This window comes from Molothrus ater, chromosome 9 (assembly GCF_012460135.2).
Source record: "Molothrus ater isolate BHLD 08-10-18 breed brown headed cowbird chromosome 9, BPBGC_Mater_1.1, whole genome shotgun sequence".
In the NCBI taxonomy this organism is placed as follows: domain Eukaryota; kingdom Metazoa; phylum Chordata; class Aves; order Passeriformes; family Icteridae; genus Molothrus; species Molothrus ater.
Genome location: NC_050486.2, coordinates 7997721 through 8020006, shown reverse-complemented (window position 1 = coordinate 8020006; position 22286 = coordinate 7997721). Strand labels below are relative to the sequence as shown.

The 22286-nt window shown below is 39.3% G+C and overlaps 1 protein-coding gene across 1 annotated transcript in view; it reads right to left on the bottom strand.

The window, feature by feature from the left end:
• CDC73 (cell division cycle 73) overlaps positions 1–22286 on the bottom strand; it is a 101564-nt gene that overhangs the window by 48321 nt on the left and 30957 nt on the right. The gene's annotated exons all lie outside the window — the stretch shown is intronic.

Below are 22286 nucleotides of genomic sequence, written 5' to 3'. Positions count from 1 at the left end.
AAAGCAATTTCTAACCTTAGCATTACTAGGTTTTTCTAGTCTTCCCTAGTCCTTGAAGCCTGGTTTTCATGCACAGTACAGAGATCACAGCAGGGTTTTCTCCTTTGTCATGAGAAGACAAATCACATTACTAACCATTCTCAGCAGCTCTTGGGCTGTCTGTCTGCAGCAGCTCTCACATGTGAACAGACTGCAAGGCACTGGATGCACCTCTGAAGCAATTCCAGCAGGTCCTCTGGAAGGTGGAGGTGGGAATTTGCTCAACACCATTTTTTTTGTGATCTTCCACTAAGTTTTTTCCTCTGTTGTATTTGAGGTGTGCTAATTGTACATTTCTGCATTTCCATCACACCTCAAATCATATAAATGTCTGCTTTTGGGGAAAACAAACACCTGTAAAAGTAATAACTCTCTTCTGCAGAGATTTCTCTGACTAAACTGGAAGTTCATGCACTGGGTTGACATGATGCCTGTTGGCATTCATGTGAGAAAGCTGCCCTGGACAGATGTTTGGGAGTGTGCTTTCAGCCCCCAGTGCAGGTCTCCCCACTCCACGTGCTGCTCGCTCCCAGCTGAAGGCACCTGCCTAAGGGCACTGGAGCAGGCTCTACCCTGCAGTGCTAGCTCCAGACCCAGAGTGAGTGTGGGAAGCCAGCTGCTGCAGGGGACTGAGCTCTGGAACATGTCCAATGCCATAAGTGGCCCAGGACACACTCCAGCCTCCTGGAGAGGACTTCAGCCTGCTCCCAGCCCTTGGCACTTCCCAGCTCCACTGTGATGCACTTGATTTTACCAACTCTGGCTAGTCCTAAATGCTCTTCTGGCTCCTGGGTGTAGTCCAAGAGGTTAATGCTAAACCTTAAATAGTTTGGCACTGGAATCATCAAGTTTGGCAGCCAAACCACCTCTTGGGTGCTGGGCTTTGGAGCTCCTACACGATGCTGATCTGCCCAAGCTTGGCAGAACCACAGCACAATGCCCACGAGTTCAGCATACCAAACCTCCTGCTACTCACAGGACTAGTGAGGAGCACCAGAATGCTCAAAAAAAAGCCATTCTTAATGCCCTTTTAAGGGTCCAACGTGATTTTTTACATTTGTATTAATGTTTGGGTGTAAGTTGAAACTACTCTATAAACATACTTGAATCCTTATCAAGATGGTCAAAGGCTACTAAAAACATTTGCATCCAAGTACTGTTTTCTTACACAGTTTGTTGCAAAGCTTTCAGAAACAAAAGGGAATCATTTTGTATGATGAAATATGCAATTACAGAATGAATGCTTTACATTCTTTTTCTCTGAATGTTTTACTGTTTTCTAGCTTGTGTTTAAGCTATTTGCTCACTCTACTAGAATATAAAAACAGTTCATGTTAAAAATAGTGCAATAATTATATCATTAAAAGCTTGGACAAGTTCTCTCACTTCATTTCCCCATACAGTAAGAAAAAAAAGCATCTTTCATTAGCAATAGCATACAAACTTGTAGCTAAAAACTCTAACATGTCTGCAATGCAGTAAAAAAAAAGGATATAACTATTCATTGAATACAGAAGTACAAGAGTTTGTATAATACTTGCTTTAAATGTTTTTACTTCTCTGTATGTCTGCTTCAGGTTGAAAACAAATATAAAAAGTCATAATGGCTCAAAAGTTATGATGGGAGAAAAAAAATCGTGACATCCTCAGCACCATTATTCTGGCAAAAAACAAATCTTAGAAAAGGTGGCCTGGTAACAAGAACCAGAAATTGGAATTCCATCATTTTCCCATATTTATTGAACTTTCAGCTTAATTAAGATTTGCACCTGGATACTACAGGACCAAAAGGAAGTCCCACAAAAAAAAGTTCTTATTGAACAACAGAACTTGTTCCTTTCACGTCTCCAGTCAAATCAGTGCTATGAGGTATTTTCACATCCCACACCAATAGAATTAAGAATGGAAAACCTGCAACTACAGCTTTTGGTGTAGCAGAACTGATCCTATCCCCAGTCACTGAGAAATCTTTCATGGGTAAAGTTTGCAGTTGTTCTAAATTTTAAAAATTACATGTCAAGGTACTTCCAAGCATCAGTGGTTGTTCTGAGAGAAAATTCAGTGCCCACTAAGACCTTCACTTAAATTTATAAACTTAAATTATGGGATGGCAGTGATCTAGAAGAGATGAGACAGACTGCTTTTCAGGTTAACCTTACTAGAACAGCAATTTAGAATCTGCTTTTCTTTGCAGTGCAGTAATATTAAACGTGTCAGTCCTCATCTACAAAACATTTTCAGAATATATCAACATGTTAAGACATGCATTAACTGTCTCCAAGGCCAGGCTAAATCAGGCACTGGAGGGGAGGGAAGCACCTAAAGGCCATTACTTTAGAACCGCCTCCCTCTTCCCACTTATTTTCCTGCTATGTTATCACAGTCCTAATCACACATCAATCTAAAATACCTACATAATCCCACAGGGCAAGAAAACCTTTTCCCTTGAAGGAATGATCATTGCAATGTATGATTCCTCCAAGGAAACTTCCTAGGAGGAAATGAAAGGGAGAGGGAAGATGCTCATATAGGAGCTACTGTTTCTTCCATTTGTGCTTTTGGAAAAAAGCAGGCTTGTAACTGATTTGCAAAAACAACACCTGTTGTTGCCATATTTTCCCAATTTCAGATGCTATTTCTCAATCCCTCTTTTGCTGTCAAATAGCACAAATAAGCAAATATTGGACAATCACTCAGTTACACTGTGAGAACTGCACCTCTCAGTGAAGAGCATTATTGTCCTTTTCATTTCAGATTGTCCTTCCAAAGCAGGATGTGACTCAGGGCACAGTACCACCCCTTTGCTCAGCACATGTACTGGACATGGCACTGGCTGTTCTTCCTGCAGATCCCATCTCCAGCCCCCCCTGCCCTTGCCCAGCCAGTCCATGGGCAGCCCCAGGGAAGCAGGGAGGCAGAGGAGCTGCATGACCAGCTCTGAAATGCTGCACTGTGCAAATGTAGGTCAGCAAGGACAGGACGTGGGCTCTGCTTTGTACCAAGAGTGAAGGCAAAGGTTTTCCACGGCAGGAGGCTGGGGGAGGGCTCTGGAAAACAACTTCTTGCAGCAAGTCAGTGAAAAAGGAGCTTGAATGTCAGAAAACAGAAGAGTGAAACTAAAAATGAACAGCTGATGAACACCACACAGGTTGGAAACACAGGGCAGGCTCAGTAGCAGGGAAAAGCGTTAGAAGTGAGGCCAAATGAGAAAGCAGGATCTGGAATTCTAGTCATAAGTGTTCACACTTCTGCACTTAGGGAAGATTTACAAACGAGGTAAATCCATTCTTCTAACAAAATGTTTCATTTGTGACTGCAGTGTGTGTGCTTCTTAAAGCCCAAACCAAATTCCAAGTCATGACACCATGGCATGAACAGCAGCAGATCAGTAACTCCACAGAGAGTACTTTACACATAGTACATGGCAAACCATGAGCAAATGAGATCACTTGTGCCTAGGATTTGCATTTCACCTTCACACAAAGAGTTAAATTCAGCCTTCATTTGTTCCAGCTCAAAAGAAACAGAGCCTGCTACAATATGGTACCTTCCTTTCACAGTTAAAAGACTGCAAAGGAATTTAACTGAATATGGGATATGGATGAACATTACCACGTTGCTTTTCTGCATGATTGCCATGGCAACAGTTACAAGAGCTCTCTTAAGCATTTAAATCTGACAGTTTTCCTGATAACACTGAATGATAGTAATGATGCATTTTGGTTCATCAGCTAACTGCTCTATAACCACAGGGTGTGAACCATTCCCTTCACTTTTCTCAAGACTGTGCTTTTGGTCAAAAGGTTCTGACCAAGACAGTAACCTTGAATTACCACTTAAAAAAAAGTCCCCCTAGCTCAGGGAGTACTCGTGGCTTAAAGCTTTATACACTCTCAAAGGTTTCCATGTGAATGTTTAAGTTGTGCAATATACAGGGTGGAGAAGTCAAGGCTGCTAAAAGCTTTGATGGGATTTTTCTCAAAGGGCTTTCATTAGCCTGGGAAGGCTGGAGGAAATATCCCACTTTCTGAAGGGTGAATTGCTGCTGACCTTCAACATGTCATTTGCTCAAGAAAAGAGGAGGAGGAAAAAACTGGTGTTTTTATACAATCTTTATCAGTTTGTAACCATTACACACTTTTTTAAATAACAAAAGACTGCAAGTTGTTCTGCCTCAGTGAGGCCAAAGGGCACTGAGGAATCCACAGTGTGTTCTGAGGACAAGGGCATCACAGCAGTGCCTCCACCTCCTATTAGCCCATTTAGCTTTAGTTAATAATAAGTGGCATTTCAGCTGTTTAATAGGAATATTCTGTGAAGCACTCACTCAGATCCCCAGATGCTCAGTGTGGGCATAATGGAGAAGTCTCTTTTTCTTTACCTCATTAAAAAGTGAAGTGTGTGAAACATGTTTGTCATCCTAACATTTAAGGATACCAGCTTTGATAATGTCTTGCAATGTATTCAACTAAAAAAGATTAAGATACTGAAAACAGTGTGAAATCTTTAAAAATTTCCCAAGATGACAAAAATTCAGATTTCAGAAGAAAAAGTTATGCTTGCAAATATCTAAGAGAGAAATCTTTTCAACACAAAAAAAGTCCTCAGAAGGTAAAGTATTCCCAGCTCTTTTGCTGCTAACACTTCTTCAAGTTTTATACTAAATTAAAAATTAAAAACATCCATACCATCCTAAAACCACCAAATCCCTTCACACTCTTGAAAAACCACAACCTCACCACATCTTTTCTTCTGGAAAGGCCAAGTGCTCCCACATCTCAATCAGGCTCAAAGTTTATAACGAGAAAAACCAACTGCCACAAGAAATCCTTTGTTAATAAAATACCAGACAAGACACAGAAGGAAACTAAAATCTTCCTCACTGCCTTTCCTAAATATTTAACATACCCTGCCTAAGAACTATTTTGAGAATAAGAATAACCTACAATCTTGCAGGTTTCATTCAGGATTTGTATCACTGTCATCACTTTCAAAAGAAGCATCAATTTATGTCACATTTTAAACTCGTTTTGCCCTGACATCCAGGTTGATACAAGATGACAACACAAAAAAAGTAACACTGGAAAGTACCATCTGTGACTCAGTCAAAAATTTAGTGCTGCTACTTAATGCAAATGCCAGTCCTTTTATAGGCATTCTTTCAAAGTCCACCTAGACATCGATTTTTGCTGCCATAAAAACTCAGCTCAATTATCCAGCCTTCTAAATGAAGAGAACCAATTTCCCATTGCATCATCTTTAACTAATCTAAAATGTTGTATTTTACTGACTGGGTTTTAGTGCAGAAAAGAATAACATTTTTATGTCCCAAACATGTAAAGAAATGAGACAATTCAGAGGTGCTCTTAATGTTACTCAAGACTCTAAAATAATAGTAAATAACTCATACATAGCTGAGGCAACAACTGACACCTCTATTGCTCAAAAAGCAAATTACAAAGCTTATACAGTGAGGTATACCAATGGGAAAAAGCAAAAACCAACCAAAATCCAGCAAACCCCCAGAAATCACCTTATTGTTATATAGATGTATCTTCAACAGTAAAGTATTTTCAATAATACCTCTATTTATGGTGTGACAAAATTCTGTCTTCCAAATCTGAAATCATTTTTAAAACCTGATGTAGCAGTTTGCTTGTATTATTTGATCAAATTTCACATGATTTAACTAATTTGGAAGTTATCCAGATTAATTGAGAAACCTAGTCTTTTCCATGAATTCTCAAAATGGTAAAAAAAACAAATTAGGCAAGAATGATAGATAATCACAATTCTTTTACTTTACAAAAAAATAAATTTTTTTCTCAGTTAAAAGCTGTAGTCACTACTGCCTACTATCCAGCTGTGAAATATCCCCTTTTAAAAAAGCAGCCAAATCTGTTTGCTACATCCATCAAAGGTATGATTTTTTTTTCCTAACCAAAATTCAGTTGAGAAATGGATGCTGCAAACAACTTCAGATAACCAGCTTTCATTAATGTTAATAAAGGAATGACAGCCCTGTGACAATAGTTTGGAGGCACTAAGCCTGAATGAAATATAATGCTGTCCTAGTCATTAACAAGTGCACTGCCTGGATCCCTCAAACATTTTAATTTTCTTTTTTTTCCCTTGCACCATTTTCATATTTTCTACTAGAAGAAGTTAAGTAATTTGAATGATTTATTGTCCAAATTTCATGCTAGCAGAGCAGAATAGAAAAACAAGAATAAACTACACAATGAAGTTTCTTCCCTACCCATCCTCCTATTCATTAAAAAGAATTTACACCCATGAGCACACTTTCGTTAAGTAGCATCTTCTGCACACATTCCATAATTTGAGAGTTTTATGAAACACTACTTGGGTTTTGCCTGTGAGACTTCTTATGGCAACCAGTCAAGTTTTAATGTTTTACCTCTTCCAATTCGGTAAGGAAAAACACCTATAAACCTTGGATTATTTTTTTTCATTGTAAATATTTTACATGGAATAGTGGGGTTTTTCCCCATTTCTTATCACAATATTCTCCTGGACTTACAGTATTAGCACCTGAAGCACCGACATTGTCCCTGAATTCATCAGACCCTGATTTACCCATAGAACAGATAAATCACAGCATGTTCATGACACAACAGATGATCAGGAGCATTAAGTGTTGCTTGTTTTTTCTCACACCAATGGAATTGCAGCAAGCAGTCCCTGGATGACAGATCCTGGCTAGAACACAGCAAAGTTCTTCTGCTCCAGTCCCAAGTGCAGCCATTTCAGCACACACAGCTATAATCCAGTTGAAATGGAACATAAATCGCAGTTGGACAATGCTCACACTCTGAAAGGATGGACACTTCTTCACAGCTTGTCTGGGCAACCTGTTCCAGTCCCCACCACCCCCACAGGGAAGAATTTCTTCCTGACATTGAATCGCAATCTGAATCTCCTCTGAGTTGATTTCAACTGTTCTCCCTTGTCCTGTCACTGTGTGCCCTTGTCAAAAGGCATTCTCCCTCTTTCCTACAAGCCCTCTTTGAGGAAGGCTGCAGTGGGGTTCCCCCAGAGCCTTCTGCAGCTGTCAGTCTGTCCTGGAGCAGAGCAGCTCCAGCCCCACGAGCACCTTCAGGACCTGCTCTAGGAGGCCCAGCATGTCTGTCCTACGCAGGCACTGCAGAGCTGGATGAGCGCTGCACGTGGGGTCTCACAAAGGAACAATCCCTCCTTCACCTCTGCCCCCCTGCTTGTGACACAGCCCAGGATTCACTTCACCTTCTGGGCTGGGAGTGCACACTGTTGGTTCATGCCCAGCTTTTCATCCACCAGAACCCCAACTCCTTCTCTCAGCATGGACTGCCCCAGCCCAGTGCAGCACCTTCTGCACTTGCTTAAGGGCCTTGCTGAACCTCATTCTCTTCATCATGTTCAGTTGTGTAACTCAAGGTGCTGGACAATTCCTTTTTGTGGGGTTTTTTTTTGGTGACACTTTAAGACTTGAGCAAAAATAGCTTTACATATTTGCTGAACATATTTCACACTGGCTTTGTCAGTTACTTGAAGTGAAAAATTATGACAATGAGATGTGTTGCCATAGGAAAAAAAAAAAAAAGGCTGCCTCCCACCACAGCCACCTAAATCATTTGGCATTTCATTTGTTTCAGTGGCCAATACAGATAAGAATGTGTTTGTCCCTGGATTTGGGAAGTCAAAAAAAAAATTCCAACTGTCAATAAAGCTTTCTTTTCTTGTTGTCCTGTTTCTCTTTTACAACTACCTCTTCACAGCTAGAGGTTTTCTCAAGTTATCAGAGATGCTGTAACCCACTAGAAGCGAGTCTTGGCAAGATGCAATATGAAAAATGAAGCATTTTCTATACAAAACCCATAACAATCTCCCTCCTCACCCAAACACCTCAAAAACATATTAAACACTCATTCTCAGAGAAACTTCTAACCAGTCCTTCTGAACAAGTGAACACTAATTCCCTAAAAACCAATGACTCCCAGAGACAACACAAACCTGTCTGTTTCTAATAAACACCAAACTACAATTTCTAATTTTCTATAGAACATTTTCAAAGCTTACTAATAAGATTTAGTCTTTTAGAGAACTGATCATATATTGCAGATCAACTCTTTACTCAACAATGGCATCAGACGATATTAGAGCAAATCAAAATTACTTGTTTCAAAAAAACCTAAATAGAAATAAATGTTGATTAGGACCTGCTACTACCAGTACTCCCTCCCTAAGCAGTTGGTAAAATTTAGCCAACTAGTCACAGAAATATTACCCAAGTTTTCCCATTTACTGAAAAATATAAGGCCAGGATATTTTACTGAAAAATATACACAGTTTCAACTATGGGGATGTTGTAATCTAGGACTGTACCATCCTCCAGACCAGCAGAATAGGAGCAGAAATTATCAGTACATTTATTCTGCTGCTGCTAACTGCATTAAATGGAAAATATTTTTAAAACCCAGTAGAAATCCTTTAGAATAATGGACAGTAATTACAAACTTTGTAAGTTGTGACACTTGAGTAAGTATTGCACAGTACATCTCTTTCTATTAAACAGGGAGATAAAAGATGCAAAACCCACAAACTCATACTTCAGGGGAAATACACAGGCAAGACAAGCACTTGAAAGAGAAAATATTCTGCCCTAAAGAGCTTATGTAAGTAAATAAGTGGACAAATTTTAAGTGGTAGGCTTCAATTCATCAGTTTAAGTACTGGAAATGAGTGTTTTTTCTTGTATAATGACAATTGAGGTAAAGTGTGAAAGCACTGACTATGCCCAAAAATAAACAGCCTATTAAGCATCCACAGCAATTTAATTTCCTATTCCTTTCTCAACTTAAACACCCCAAACATAAAACCAAAAGCAAAACAAATTACCCTTGTGCTTGCCAACCAAAATAAAACCCAAAGTTAAAAATACCTTTACAATTTTTAACTCTCTCTATAAATACACACAGAACAAGTGCATTATGGAAAACTTAGAAGGTTTTCAATTTCCTGCTGGATGTCCAGGAGATCCAGAGGATCCTGAACTGTGCCTTGTGGAAAACATGCAGGCTCTGCAGGTTAGTTAATAAATCAAGGGCTCTGTGTAACCCAGCCATCAGTGCCTGCAGTGAAGAGCAGCAAGTGAATTTTATTTGTGGTCCTGGTGCAGATCACATCTGCAATCCCATGTAGGCTACACACAGCCCTAAGGAATGGGACCCCAGCAAGCAGAGGAGCAGCAATCACAGTCTGGGCAAGCTGCTCCCAAACTTCGTGGGAGAACAAAGATCTGAAGGTTTATCAAGATTCAAGGAAAGGTGAGAAGTCAAAACATATTAATTTAAATGAACTGAAATCCCATGTGAGTTTGCCAATGCAGGAGTAAATTGGCCTTCACTCACTGTAAAGCAAGGAAATTAAACTACATACAGCTCACTAAATTAATTTTATTCCTAAAGACATCACCAGCCAATGGCAATTTAATGCATTATAACTTATGAATGTTGATGTTGAACACTTTGGTAATTTGCTTTAATTTGCTTGAGTGCCTTGATCTAGATATAGCCTTAAGGAAAACTTGTATATTGCCATTTTAGATTGCATCATCCATTGTATTAAGGAGAAAAGGTTGATTGTGAATGGCAGAACTATGAAGTACTTGCTTCAACAGGAAAATACAGACCATTATTGAAGCCTCTCAACTTCCTAACAACTCCCAGCCATGCTCAGGTGGCAACAGCTCCACCCTGCAAAGTCCTGATGTGTTTCATTACAAATGAAATATGAATTAAGATTTTAATCCATTGAAACAAATCCTGCTACAACAGAAATCTGGGAGGCATTTCCACAAGGTCTTCAAGCCCCTGAAGGGCACTGACTGACAGAGACACCAAGGCTACCAGGAAGAACCACAGTCATGTTTCAGACACAGGGAGGGCTTTTTTCACCCCAAAGCCTTACACAGCTATTTCTTTTATTGTATTTTGTGCGAGCACAAAGGCACCTCCAGAAACCTATTCATTTGTCACAAAATCCCTTAACAAGCCTGGAATCCAGGAGGATCCAGAGATGAGAAAGGAAGTAACTTGTCATTTTAAATTATTTTATAGCTCCCAGGTCAGCACCAGGCTGGAGGCCACCACAGAGAGATGAGACTCCACAATCAGTTCATTCCAGGAAAAGAATTCTGTGAATTCTGCTAGAAAGCACACAGGGTCCACCATGAGTTTCTCCCACAGGAGCTTGCTCATAAGGAGTAAGCCAGACCGCAGCCAGGGCTTTATCAACAGAAAATAAAAACACTAGAATATTAAGCAAAAGAACTGAAAACTAACTAAACTACATAAAATTAACTGAGATATAAATCATGCAAGAAAAATCCAAGTTTTAAACATTTAAAAGTGAAAAACAAAGAAGTAAAAAGCAAATAAAATTCGCAGTAACACCTACATTTATCCTGAAGCATAACAGATTCACTACAAATCAGTGTCGGAGTAAAAGAACTGCTAATACATCAACCCAGAATACATCTTTATTTTTCCAGCAAGATAATGTCAAAGAGCACATGAAATGTATTACAGAAAGGTATAAATGCCTTTCTGCAATTTAACTAGAAGCAAAACATTCCCTCCCACCACCATTATCTTCAGACTTGCCAGAGAAGCTCATGCTACTTCCTTCACCCCTGAGAAAATCAAACATCTGCCCACCCCATTAGCTTTTAATCTTCTTATGGACAGAATTAATTTAGCTTCCTTCTGGGGAATGTGATGGGAGAGAAAACTGGCCAAGCCTATTTGAGCCAAAGTCAGTCTTTTGTTTAAAGGAGAAAAAAGAGAAAGAGAGGGGAGGAGAGGGAAAAAAAAATCATCATAAGCTGTGAGCACTCTTTAGTTATGCCATAATTATTAAGTATCAATACATTCCTATGCATTTTACCATAGTTTAAATATGACTTCACTAAAGAAACACCACTTTAGTGAACATATGGCAAAAACTTCCTGAAGTATGCCAAAGATTAAATGTCAGGGTAATCAATCACTTCCATTCCACTTAGGAGAGGCATCAGAAAAAGTTACATTATTTTATTAAAGGTATGATTTTTATTCATACCTGAAAACTTTCACAAATATTAGTATACTAATATTAGGAACACTATCCTAGTGTTTAACTTTAATCCATTCTGGATCTTAACCTGGAGGATGTTGAGTATTTATTACCTTTTAAATTCTATTTCTCTCAAATCCATATAAAGGAGTAATAAAATAATAGTTGAAAATATTTTCTGTGTACTGCAAATTTCCACCTATAAAAAGTTCCCTGCATATGGATTACTGTTATGGCACTCATTCTTGAAAATTATCTAATACCCACATTCATATTTGAAAAGCTTACAATTCAGTGTTTGGCATTACAAGCCACATGCAGGCAGCTTTCCAGAGAAGAAAATAAAGGACATTAAGAGTCCTGCTGAGCCCTGCCAGGGGAAGGAAAATAAGAGACATACTGAGTCTGTGGTTTTGTTGTGCACTACAATAGCACACACATGCAAGCTACCCATATTAAATATTTAGCTCACCTTAGGTGAGCAAACTGCCTGATTAGGCATTTTCATTATTCTGAATGGGAACTGTAACAAACCAGCAAAAATAGTTTTCCAAAGATTTCAGCTATGAACGAGGACGTTGATTTACTTATTACAACTTCACCTTTGAAATCTGAGCCAGCTATAAACCTACCCTTTAAAATCAGGTGTAACATTCAGGCAGTTCAGAGACCCTTTAGATTTTAATTTCTAATACAGCATTAAAATCCATTTAGGATTTTAATACATATTTTACTACTTTAATCTGCATTTCACCTGCTGTTCATGTCCAGATATTTTGGAAGCTTTTTCTTGACATTATTTTCCAGACATAATTACAGATATGAAAGCTACTATAAAAATCATTATTTGCTACAGCACACATCATCACCCTAAAACAGAATGGCTTTTATAGACCCAGATGAGGTAGCTGCATATATGCTCTGTATATTATAATATATTCTATGTATTATTAGCTACAAAATATTTGTCTTAAGACATTATTAAGCCCTCTCCATCCACAAGTCTTGTTAGTTAGCAACCATGATAAAACACAATTGATCAGGCAGGTTATCAGCTTTAATGCTGACTGTACTCCATTTTTATTTCAGTTATATGTAAATCTGTTTGCCTGATTTACACCAGAGGTAACTGGGAAGTGGGGCTGATGGATAGTGCTGCATAATAGCAGCACCCTCAAGTCTCCTATGCTAAAGCAAAAGCAGAGTTGGTTTTTTCCCTGCCTCGGCAAACCCCACCTCTTCTCAGTCTGCTTCTGTAACACTCCCTCCCTTCTCCCACAGTATGGTTCCAAACTACTTCCCAATTTCAATAAAACCTGGAGAAAAGTTATTGCCTTTGTCAACTCTTATGAAAATTGCTGGCCAGGGAAATTAAAGCCTCGAATTACTGCTCCCAGGGAGTGAAAGGCAGGCAGTGCTTTCTCTGTGTCTCCTCGAAACAAGCACCAAGCCACCCAAAATCCCCCATCTGTAACTCAGCAGCTGCACTTCCCTCCAGGCCAAGGGAGGGCACAAGGAGACACTCAGCTCACTTGAAGAAATCTAGCATTTTTAACAATATTCTAAATTAAAAGTACTATGAATTTACAGCCAGTAGACTGACAGTTAACTGCATGCCAACTTATCACAGCACTACATCACTTTGCTTAGTCACACCAAGTTTTCCTTCACACTTGAACTGAATTTTAAAAGCCTATCTGTTGCTCATGCACAAAACTGACTCATATATCTTCATGGAGAGACAGAAAGGAAGAGATTTAAATTCCAAAAATACATCCTAAGTTTCTTAAAGCAGCAAACCAGTTGAATAGTTGGACTTCCTAAACCTTAATGTGCCAAATACAATGGAAATGTAAGATGAAATAAAAGCATGCTTTGTTAATATTCATGCTGTATAAAGTCTAACTAACAGTTTTAGAGGTGTGAGGAACAAGTGAGTGGGAATTGGATTTCACAAAGTATTACCTGAATTGATATTATGATGTTGTTAATATTAAGATAATAATTTATGTTATCAAGTGGTTAATGTTGTTACAATAGCCCAGTTGTGAAATTGGTTTTCACGAGGACAGCACGGTTTGGTGTGCTGCAATGTGGGTACACAAGTTTGCACTGGACAGACTGTTGCTAGCCAAACTTCTGAGACACGACCTGAAAGGAGGAGAATTTCATCCAATGAGGACCCTGATAACCACAGTGTTGAAACCACACCACTGCCAAAAGGAGTGACACGGGGTGAGACTATGTAAAACCAAAAGTAAATTTGCATAAAGCTGATGCAATATCAGAGGACAAAAGGTGAGGACACCATTTTGAGCACAAGCCTCCGGCATTTTGCAACACTCCCAGAACTGTCCCTTTTGCTTTGCTGATTTTTTTTGTTCTCAATAAAACTTCTATAACTCATTCCCATTTGGGGTCTGGGTCATTTATAACAATAGGCCAGCTAATGAAATGATTATTTGTAAAAAATACAGTTGTTCTCATAGTTATTAATAATTTTCTTTCAATTTACCAAGTGCCTTAGATAAATTTGACATTTCAAGTACATTGGACAAACCTTCATTATTCAAAACAGTTAAGTACTACAGATGCATAGATCCAAGGTTAGCCTGTTACATTTAAAAAAATTAAAATGTTTGTCTCTCAAAGAAATTTGCATTCAGGCTACACATTTATTGATTCACAAAGGTAAGGAACCAGATTTATTTTTACCAGATCACCTTCTTCACTGTTAAGTCCCATTTGCACGAGGCTCGTGTTACTTAGAAAAGTCCCAAACCGAAAATCTCCAGAAAATCCCCCAAGCCTTTTGGGAACAAAGAGGGCCAACAGAGAAAGTGGTGAATGAGAATTAAACCAGCCAATTCATCATTCAGAGCCTGCCTACATGCACTTGCGTACACACACATCTCACCTCAACTCCCTCAGCTCAGCTGAGTTTGAGATGAATAAAGAGCCAGGAACCACCCTGGCAGCAGCAGTGATGTGAGTGGTGTCAGCACTAGCATATTGCTCAGTGCAAGCACAAATCCAGCTCCAGATGGCAGCCCAGCAGCCCACAGGCACAGGTACACTCCAGGAGGAATGAGCACTGCTGCCCCAATGCCAGGTGAGTGAGCCATAACTAATGCAGAGTTCATTATTTGGCCTTTACAGTCATTTACTTCATGAGAAAGCCTGCACTGAACAGACTTAGCCAGAACCACCAGGAGCAAACCTGAGTAAGTCAGGACTTTGCCTACAGACATCCTAAAAGTGAGGATGCTGATTCAACAGCAACAGTGTGGCTGCACAAAGGACACAGGCAGATTAACACCTGCATTTAGATGGAACACTAAAGCTCACAAATTTTGAGACCCAAATATAATCACTCTTAATTAATTACCTTCTTAAATAGTGCAAGAAGGAACTGCTAAAAAAGCTTAAAAATATGTTCTATTTTGCTGTTCTAACTGGATCTTCTCATTGGTTATGTTGCACTACCTGGAAATAGTTCCCAATGACATCACTTTTAATCCATCCCCCAAAGGACTAAGAACTGGGGCTCTTGTCTCAGCATTCCATCAACATTTGCCCCTAAAATTCTAAGTTCTGAGCTCTGCAGGTCTAATGCACTTAGAAAAGACTATCTTTGCCTTACACATTCTGACTGAAGAACTGAAGAACACCTGCCCATACCACACTGCTGTAATAACTCTGTACCTGTGAACAAAATCTGCCACATTGAGATAGAGACACCCTCTGGTATCACACACTCCCAGCCACATACTGAAAGAATTCAACAGAAGGGAAAAAACCTCAACTAAACAACAAAATAAACCCACAAGTGCAAGAAAAAGGAAAGAAAGTGGACCTTTAAAAGAACAACACCAGAACACAGTCCACAAATTGAAACAACAGTCCTTAAGTGTGTTCAAAGAGGGCAACAGTAAGGAGTAAGCACAGAATGTATAAAAATAATTATAAACAAATCATGAAGGAGAGTGTGCTCTAGCTTAACTAAGTAGCAGTAAATGGCATGAGTGAGATGTACATGAGCCTGGGCTCAGGCAGTTCCTATGGAAATTGCTAAGGTAACAAGCTACCCTACTTTCCAAGCTCAGAAGAAGGTATGACTACAACACTAAGTTAGTTAGAAGCAAGTACTCCGAGCAGAAAAAGCAGAAAACATGTTTCACAAATAATGAATTCTACTTTACTCTATTGCAAGCAAACAACTAAACAGTAAAGTGTCACAGGGCCTAATGACAATGGTATAATCTCAAAAACTGACCAGAGAAGGAAATCTTGACTCAGTTCTCACATCAGTTACATGAATTACTCAGATGATTGTTAAATTCTTTAATTGTAATCCTGATTTAGTTACTGTATTATAAATTGCAAAGTGTGCTAGAAACCTTCAAAACTTTGTTAAAACTAATTGCAAGAGGATGGCTACCCATAACCTGCAGGGAGGAGGAGATCTGTTAGAGTGAATTATTTTTTGATGCCCCATCTGGCACATGCTCATTTCTACTGGGTCTGCAAGACCTTTACACCACCTTCTGTAGGTGGGAATAAATGACAACCCTACATAAGAGCAGAGTTGTTCTTTCCCCAGAACTGTCAGGTGAAGATGCAGCTGTTAGACATTCATGAGATGTTTGGAGATAATTTGCAGAGGGAAAGGTGTTGACCCAGTTGTTTAAAATAAGCTTGTGCAATGCATGATGTCTGATTGTTCAGAACTCTTAGGACAAAGTATAAAAATCTGTAGCTCAGGTTCAGTTGGTAGCACTGAGCAGCACCCTATAAAACTTTGATTACACACAAACCCATAGACCTGAGAAACACAAATGAACCTAAGCAGAATCCTATACAGGACTCAAGTAAAGGTGGACATGCAATCCAAAGAACACAAATAAAGTGTCCTAGGCAGTTTTATTTGGGGCTAGGTTTCCAAATGAGAGTGACTCCTGAAACATTTATAAAGGATCCCAGTCCTGGAGCACGGTGTGTGCATGGCAGATGAGTTTCTCAGGGCATACCCCTAGGGCTGGCAAAGACACTCCTGTCATGCAGCTCTGGATCAAGACAGGTCTAGGAGGTCATCTCAGAGCTTACACCAAGCATGCCTGAGGCCCTCAAGCCTTTTTAAGTAAAGCTTCCTGGATGTCTAAAGCTCTCATTGAATGTATCCTCAGAAATGCTTTGGGTTGCCCTGTCTGGCTCCTCCATTCCAACCTCTCAGAATCAGAATCACAGAATAATGAGGTTGGAAGAGACCTCTAAAATCAGTCAATCCAACCCATGCCCTAACACCTCAACTAGACTATAGCACCAAGTGCCATGTCCAGGCTTTTTTTAAACACATCCAGAGATGGTGATTCTACCATCTCCCTGGGAAGAGCATTCCAGTGCTTTATTATCCTTTCAGTGAAAAATTTCTTCTTAATATCCAACCTACACAATGTAGCTTGAGACTGTGTCCTCTGGTTCTATCGGAGACCAACCCCACCTGTCTGCAGCCTCCCTTCAGGAAGGTGTAGAGAGCAGTGTGTTCACCTCTAAGCCTCCTCTTCTCCAGGCTAAACAGCTCCAGCTCCTTCAGGACCTGCCAGCCGAGCCAGGAGCACACAGAGCACTGCCACAGCTGAGCTGTGCACACAGCAGGGACCCAGGCACTGGCTCAGGGCAAGGCTGCACAGCTCCAGCTCCTGCTCCCTCTTGTTCAGCAGCACTCTGGTGCCACACAGCAATGCCTACCTTCCTGAGGCATGACTGATTGTACAACATCCCTGTCTTTAGCTGAATCTGCAGTTCTTAACCCCAACATGAAAGAAAAGCTATCAGAGGGAACAAACCAGGCAGTCATTGTGCAATGCAGTACAACAGTCAGATATCTTGGCACAGATGTACACAACTTACAATCCCAAAGAAAATGAATGCACTATTATTCAACCTAACACATTTTCTTGAAAGCAGAATTTGTATGTGATTTTTCTTGGTCTGTATCAGCTTCACTATTTACACTAAAACTCTTTAAGGGAAAGCAATTTAATATTTGAAACACAACTGAGGCAATGAAATGCCAACCACCGAAACTGTTGTGTGGGCCTTAAATATAAAATACAGTAATAGTTCTTGGTTGCATTTTATCCACTCTCATTAGAGTAACACAGACACACAAAGCCTCTTGTCTGCTGCCCCAAAGCAGTGTTAGGTTGTTGGCAGACTGTTCTGGAGAAACATCCATTTCTCCAGCTAAAAGATTTTTTCAGTTCATGGTTCATGTCCTGGCCTTTAACCCTAATGGACCAAGGACCTCATGGGTATGTCTGGATTAGTTACAGAGCAGTGTACTTATGGTGAAAAATTATTTACAAACCCAATAAAAACAACTATCTACCTCAGGTATCATCTATGAAAAACATCTGCCCTCCATGCAAATCTATGTAGCTTTATGATTTTATATGATTACAATTTTCCTCACCTCCCCTTGCTGGTTAAAAACTGAATGGATGCACAGAGAGAATTCACAGAATGCTGCTCAGCCTGCAGAGGGGAGTGGGGGTGTAGGCAGGCTCTGTTGCACTCACATTGGGAATAATGACCACCTTATGCACAGGCTGCACAAAAATTATGTGGCACTTCAGAGCCTGTTTCAAACATTTCAAAGAGTCCATTGTTTTGCTGACTCCTCACTCAATCCCACTGTTCCCCAACACTTTAATGAGATTAGGACATGACACAGAAAACTGCTGATGTGGATAAGATGGTATCTCTCTTCCATCTCTAATATTAAAGATATATTAAGTTTTTATTTCTTTTTAAAAGCATTATTTATCTGAACACTGAGAGACAACATCCAACTCCACCATATGCTTCTAAACAGCCATTCTGTATTTTGGCACTGAATCACAAATTCCTCATGATCAATTATAGGATCCTGTGGATTCACCTCCTCACACAGAAGCATATCCATTTTCTTAAGTCTTTTATATAAAACACATGCACACACCATATTAATTGTTTCTGCCCAACCACTTCCTCTCCAGTGGCTCAGTCTGTAAAGTGCCATAATTTAGTCATTCCATTTGTTTATACCACACACTATTCCTTTGAAGATACACCAGAGGTGGTTAAACAACCTCTCAGTTAAAAAAACTACAGAGGTTGTACCCAGCTCAAAAGATTTTGAGGGCAATAACAGTAAAACCCTTTGATTAATTAATTCCCCAAATCTGATACTGACTGGAAAATGCTGTTGACCTTAAGGGTGCTGAACAAGTCTCCAGTTCTTCTGAAATTAGACATGCTTGTACTGTGGTTTACATAGGAACTCCTATTTAATTACTTGGTTTCTGCTAGGATTATGAAATGTATTTGTTGTAACTGAAATGTAGTGCATTTACTTTAATTATTGATACTCTCATGTGTTTATTCAGAGCACTTTTACCCAGATTTTGCTGTAAAGCCTGGCAGTGTACAATGGTAAGAAGGATCTTACTTTTGTCAGTTTGGAGGAAAAAAAAAAACCTCAACTCAGAAGCACTGAAAATTTACACAGAATTTCTTACTTACAAAGTTTGAATATCCCACAAAAATTTGCATTTGAGTTTGTTATAAGTGAAGTGCCTCACTAACTATACTGATCATCCGGGTGGAGCTCCAGACTCTCTGGGAAGGCCACCAGCTCAGTCCTACAGGAGCTCTTGCACCTGCCTGTTCACTGAACAGAAGGGGAAGATGCCAACAGTAGCACTGGCTGCTCAGGAGTGCAGATGATCAATGACACAATCCATTGCTAGCAGCAAAAACCAAAGACAAAGGAAGCTCCCAAGCTTCAGCAGCCCTGAATGCTTAAGGAAACCCCAAGTTGAAAACAGGAATTTTTCCAGCAAACAAAGTAACTTCTACAAGGGCCCATTGTAGTGCTGTGCAGTTCTTGTTCACTTGAACACAAGTTTCAGCTGAATCCTGAATCACAGCTCCTGACCAGCCAGGGCACTCAGAACTGAGAGGAAATCACCCCACACAACTCCACAGCCTTTCATGCTATGTCTTTCTTTCATATTAAAGCCATGAGAACTCAAGGATAAAAGCACAAAGATGAGTGAAACCAGCATCACCGTGGCTATAATTGTAATGGATAGACAATTATTATTTGCAAGTGCACACAGTCAATACAAAGGATGCCCTCAGCTTGGAAGAATTTAGCTTTATCAGGTGCTCACAGAACAAGCAACTGCTTCCTATCCTGCCCTAGGTGCAGCTAACTGGTCTATTCTGATCTTTACATCTTGAGCTACACTAACAGTTAAATGCTTCACATATCCTAGTTACAGAAATGAATAGTCCAAAATTCCATGTCATTGTATGTAAAAGGTGAGAGCCACCTTCGAGGCTTCCACCAGATGACACCTGCCTCCAAGCTAACATTAACCTTTAGAAAAGTAGGAGGCTAAAGCCCCAAATATGTCAAATTTACACAAGTAACAAAGAATCTTCAGAACATCAGCTTAAGCATCACCTCACACTGTGTGGTACAGAAATACAAACATACTTCTCTTCCAAAGATTGATCCACCTCAAACACCAAACTTTCCTGGATAAAAACCAGAAGTTGTTCTGCTGCACAGGGGATTATGCTTGGAAGTGAAGCCTGCAGGGAGAGCTGCAGGTTTTGCAAAGTCATGCTGAACAGTTTGCTACCTGAACTGCTGGGGAGCCAGCAGCAAGAGCCACCACCACTAGCTTATTTACTAATTTTCCAAAACATCATCAATCCAGGCAAACAGAAGGTGCCACAGGTATTAAAATAAGGAAAAAAATATTTTTAAAAATCTTTCGGAGGAAAATGCCTTGCTATAAACAATTCCAGGTCCAGCATAATGAGATCATGCCTTCACAATAAAAATTCAATAAATAAGTCAGTTCTTCCTAAGAGGTAGTGTGCCAATCAAGCAAAAGCCCTGTTACAGGGAAGAACTGCCAGCAGCACAAGTTATTTTAGCTGACATGACTTCAGAAAAAGCCCACCATTCACCATCTGCTCTGGCACAAATTCTGAAAGCTAAGAAAGTTTCCAACATCACTGATGAAAAGAAAGCAGTCGAGATGAAGAAGTTTTTGTTTTGCTGTTAAAAAGAACAAGCATCTAGGACAGCTCACATTTCAGCAAGAACAAACACAAACATAAGTTTTGCACATTTCATTAAAATCATTTACAAAGAGTTACAGCAAGGCAGAGTGCCAGTGTAAGGAATGTAACACAAAACAAAAAAACCTTTTACAAACTTTACAGGTGGGCAACTCCAAACAGTGGATCACTTCACACTGGAGTTAAGAACTCTAAGTTTTAGGGAATCTGACCACACTCCAGAAATACATTAATGGAAGCAAACACCACAGGAAAAATGGAGGAGCCATCATGTCATGGAGAACAATGGCATAAAAAAGAAGCTTTCAAGCATGAGCATCCATCTGGATATCAGAGGTTTGAAGTGAGCCTCTAATCAAGAGCTACCTAGAACTCTAAATTCCTTTGAAATGTTTGATGAGTTCCTACAGGAATTATACCAATACTATGAAGACAGCAATGAGATCATGCAGGTGAATGAATTCCAATCCTATCCCCCATATTGCTGTGATTTAGCCAATGAGTATAACGTACTTTCTCATTAAACACCATGGGGAAGTAATTACTTTCCCATTTCCTCCCTAATTTTGTCTAGCATAAAAAAAGATAAACTAACCATAAAAAACCTTGAGTAAAAGCAAAATATGAAACTTGCCAAGTTTCATAGTTCCATAGTTTCATGGCAGGAGATTAACTATTCTCCACAAAAATATGATCTGACATTCAAGGTTTGAACTGAGTGGTCCATCACTATGACAAAGTTTAGACAAAACGGATGAACATATTTAACAGATTTATTTCTCCCCCATCTGAAACACAAAGCCAGAATGTCACTGCAATTTATGAATGAGCTAAATATTGAGGGCACCTTTTTAATAGTCTGGAAAATAAGTCTCCAAAAATCCCTCACCAGTTCTTTCTTAGACAAAAGCCAAGTAACAGATGGGGTTTTAATATTTCTCATGACACCAGATGATGCTTTATGTGCAGTCATGCACTCTTAAACAGTTATTTCAAAAAATTCTGGTTTATGTTAAAAAAGGTTTACTTGTAATTTAATATCTATTATATTTTCTCCCTAAATGGAAGAAACCAACAAGGACAGTTTAACAACCTCAAAACCCTAGGCAGTATGCTCAATCTATGAGGTAGAATTCCTAGAATAAAAAACCTTACTTATTTTATGATCTTAAAAAACTATGTAATATTTAGAGTTAATGTGCATCCCTTCACTTTTACAGATTTTACACTTATAAGCTTAAAACATTTCGACATTTCTTCTTGACTATAATCTTGCTTTTCTCTTTCCTCTTTCTTTTTCCTCCCCACAGAGCAATTTAAACAGAACCCATTTATTAACCCATTTCAAATCCCTACCCCTTGAGGCAGGTATGATATCCCATAAAAACCTGGGTTTGCTATAACAACACTTTGGTTTCTCATAAAGCAACCCAAAATTCATGCAAAGTTCAAGAACAAATCTTCAGACATGACAGGTTATCTTTTTTCTTCATCCAATCAATTTCTGAACTCTCTAAAAATTACACTATTTACTGCTAAATAGATTCTTTCATTAAATATTCCCTTCCATTTTCTTTTACAGTATCCTAAGTCACGAGGAGTTGGGAATAAAAAATTTGGGAAAGGACTTTTATCAAACAAAAAAACCTTTGAATATTTTTCAGAAATTTCTACTTAAGATCCTATTTTATGAGAAGGGCAAACTGGAAGTAGTGCATGGGTTTAGGAGAGTGTTTAGTGTTGTCTATTCATCACATTTCCATAGGTATGCAGCTGGCAAAAACCTTAACGAGGGCGCAGCTTTCTAGCATTTGTCATACTTACCAGCAGATCAAAATAGCATTTATCTGAGAGCATTCAACCCACTTGCACAAAAGCAGACAAACATTGGCCCAAGAAAGAAAAGGCAATCTGTTTGAGGGTCTCTCTTTCTCATCTGTGAGTGCTTCAGCTCCCACTGACAGCACTGTACAACCATACAATACAAGTCC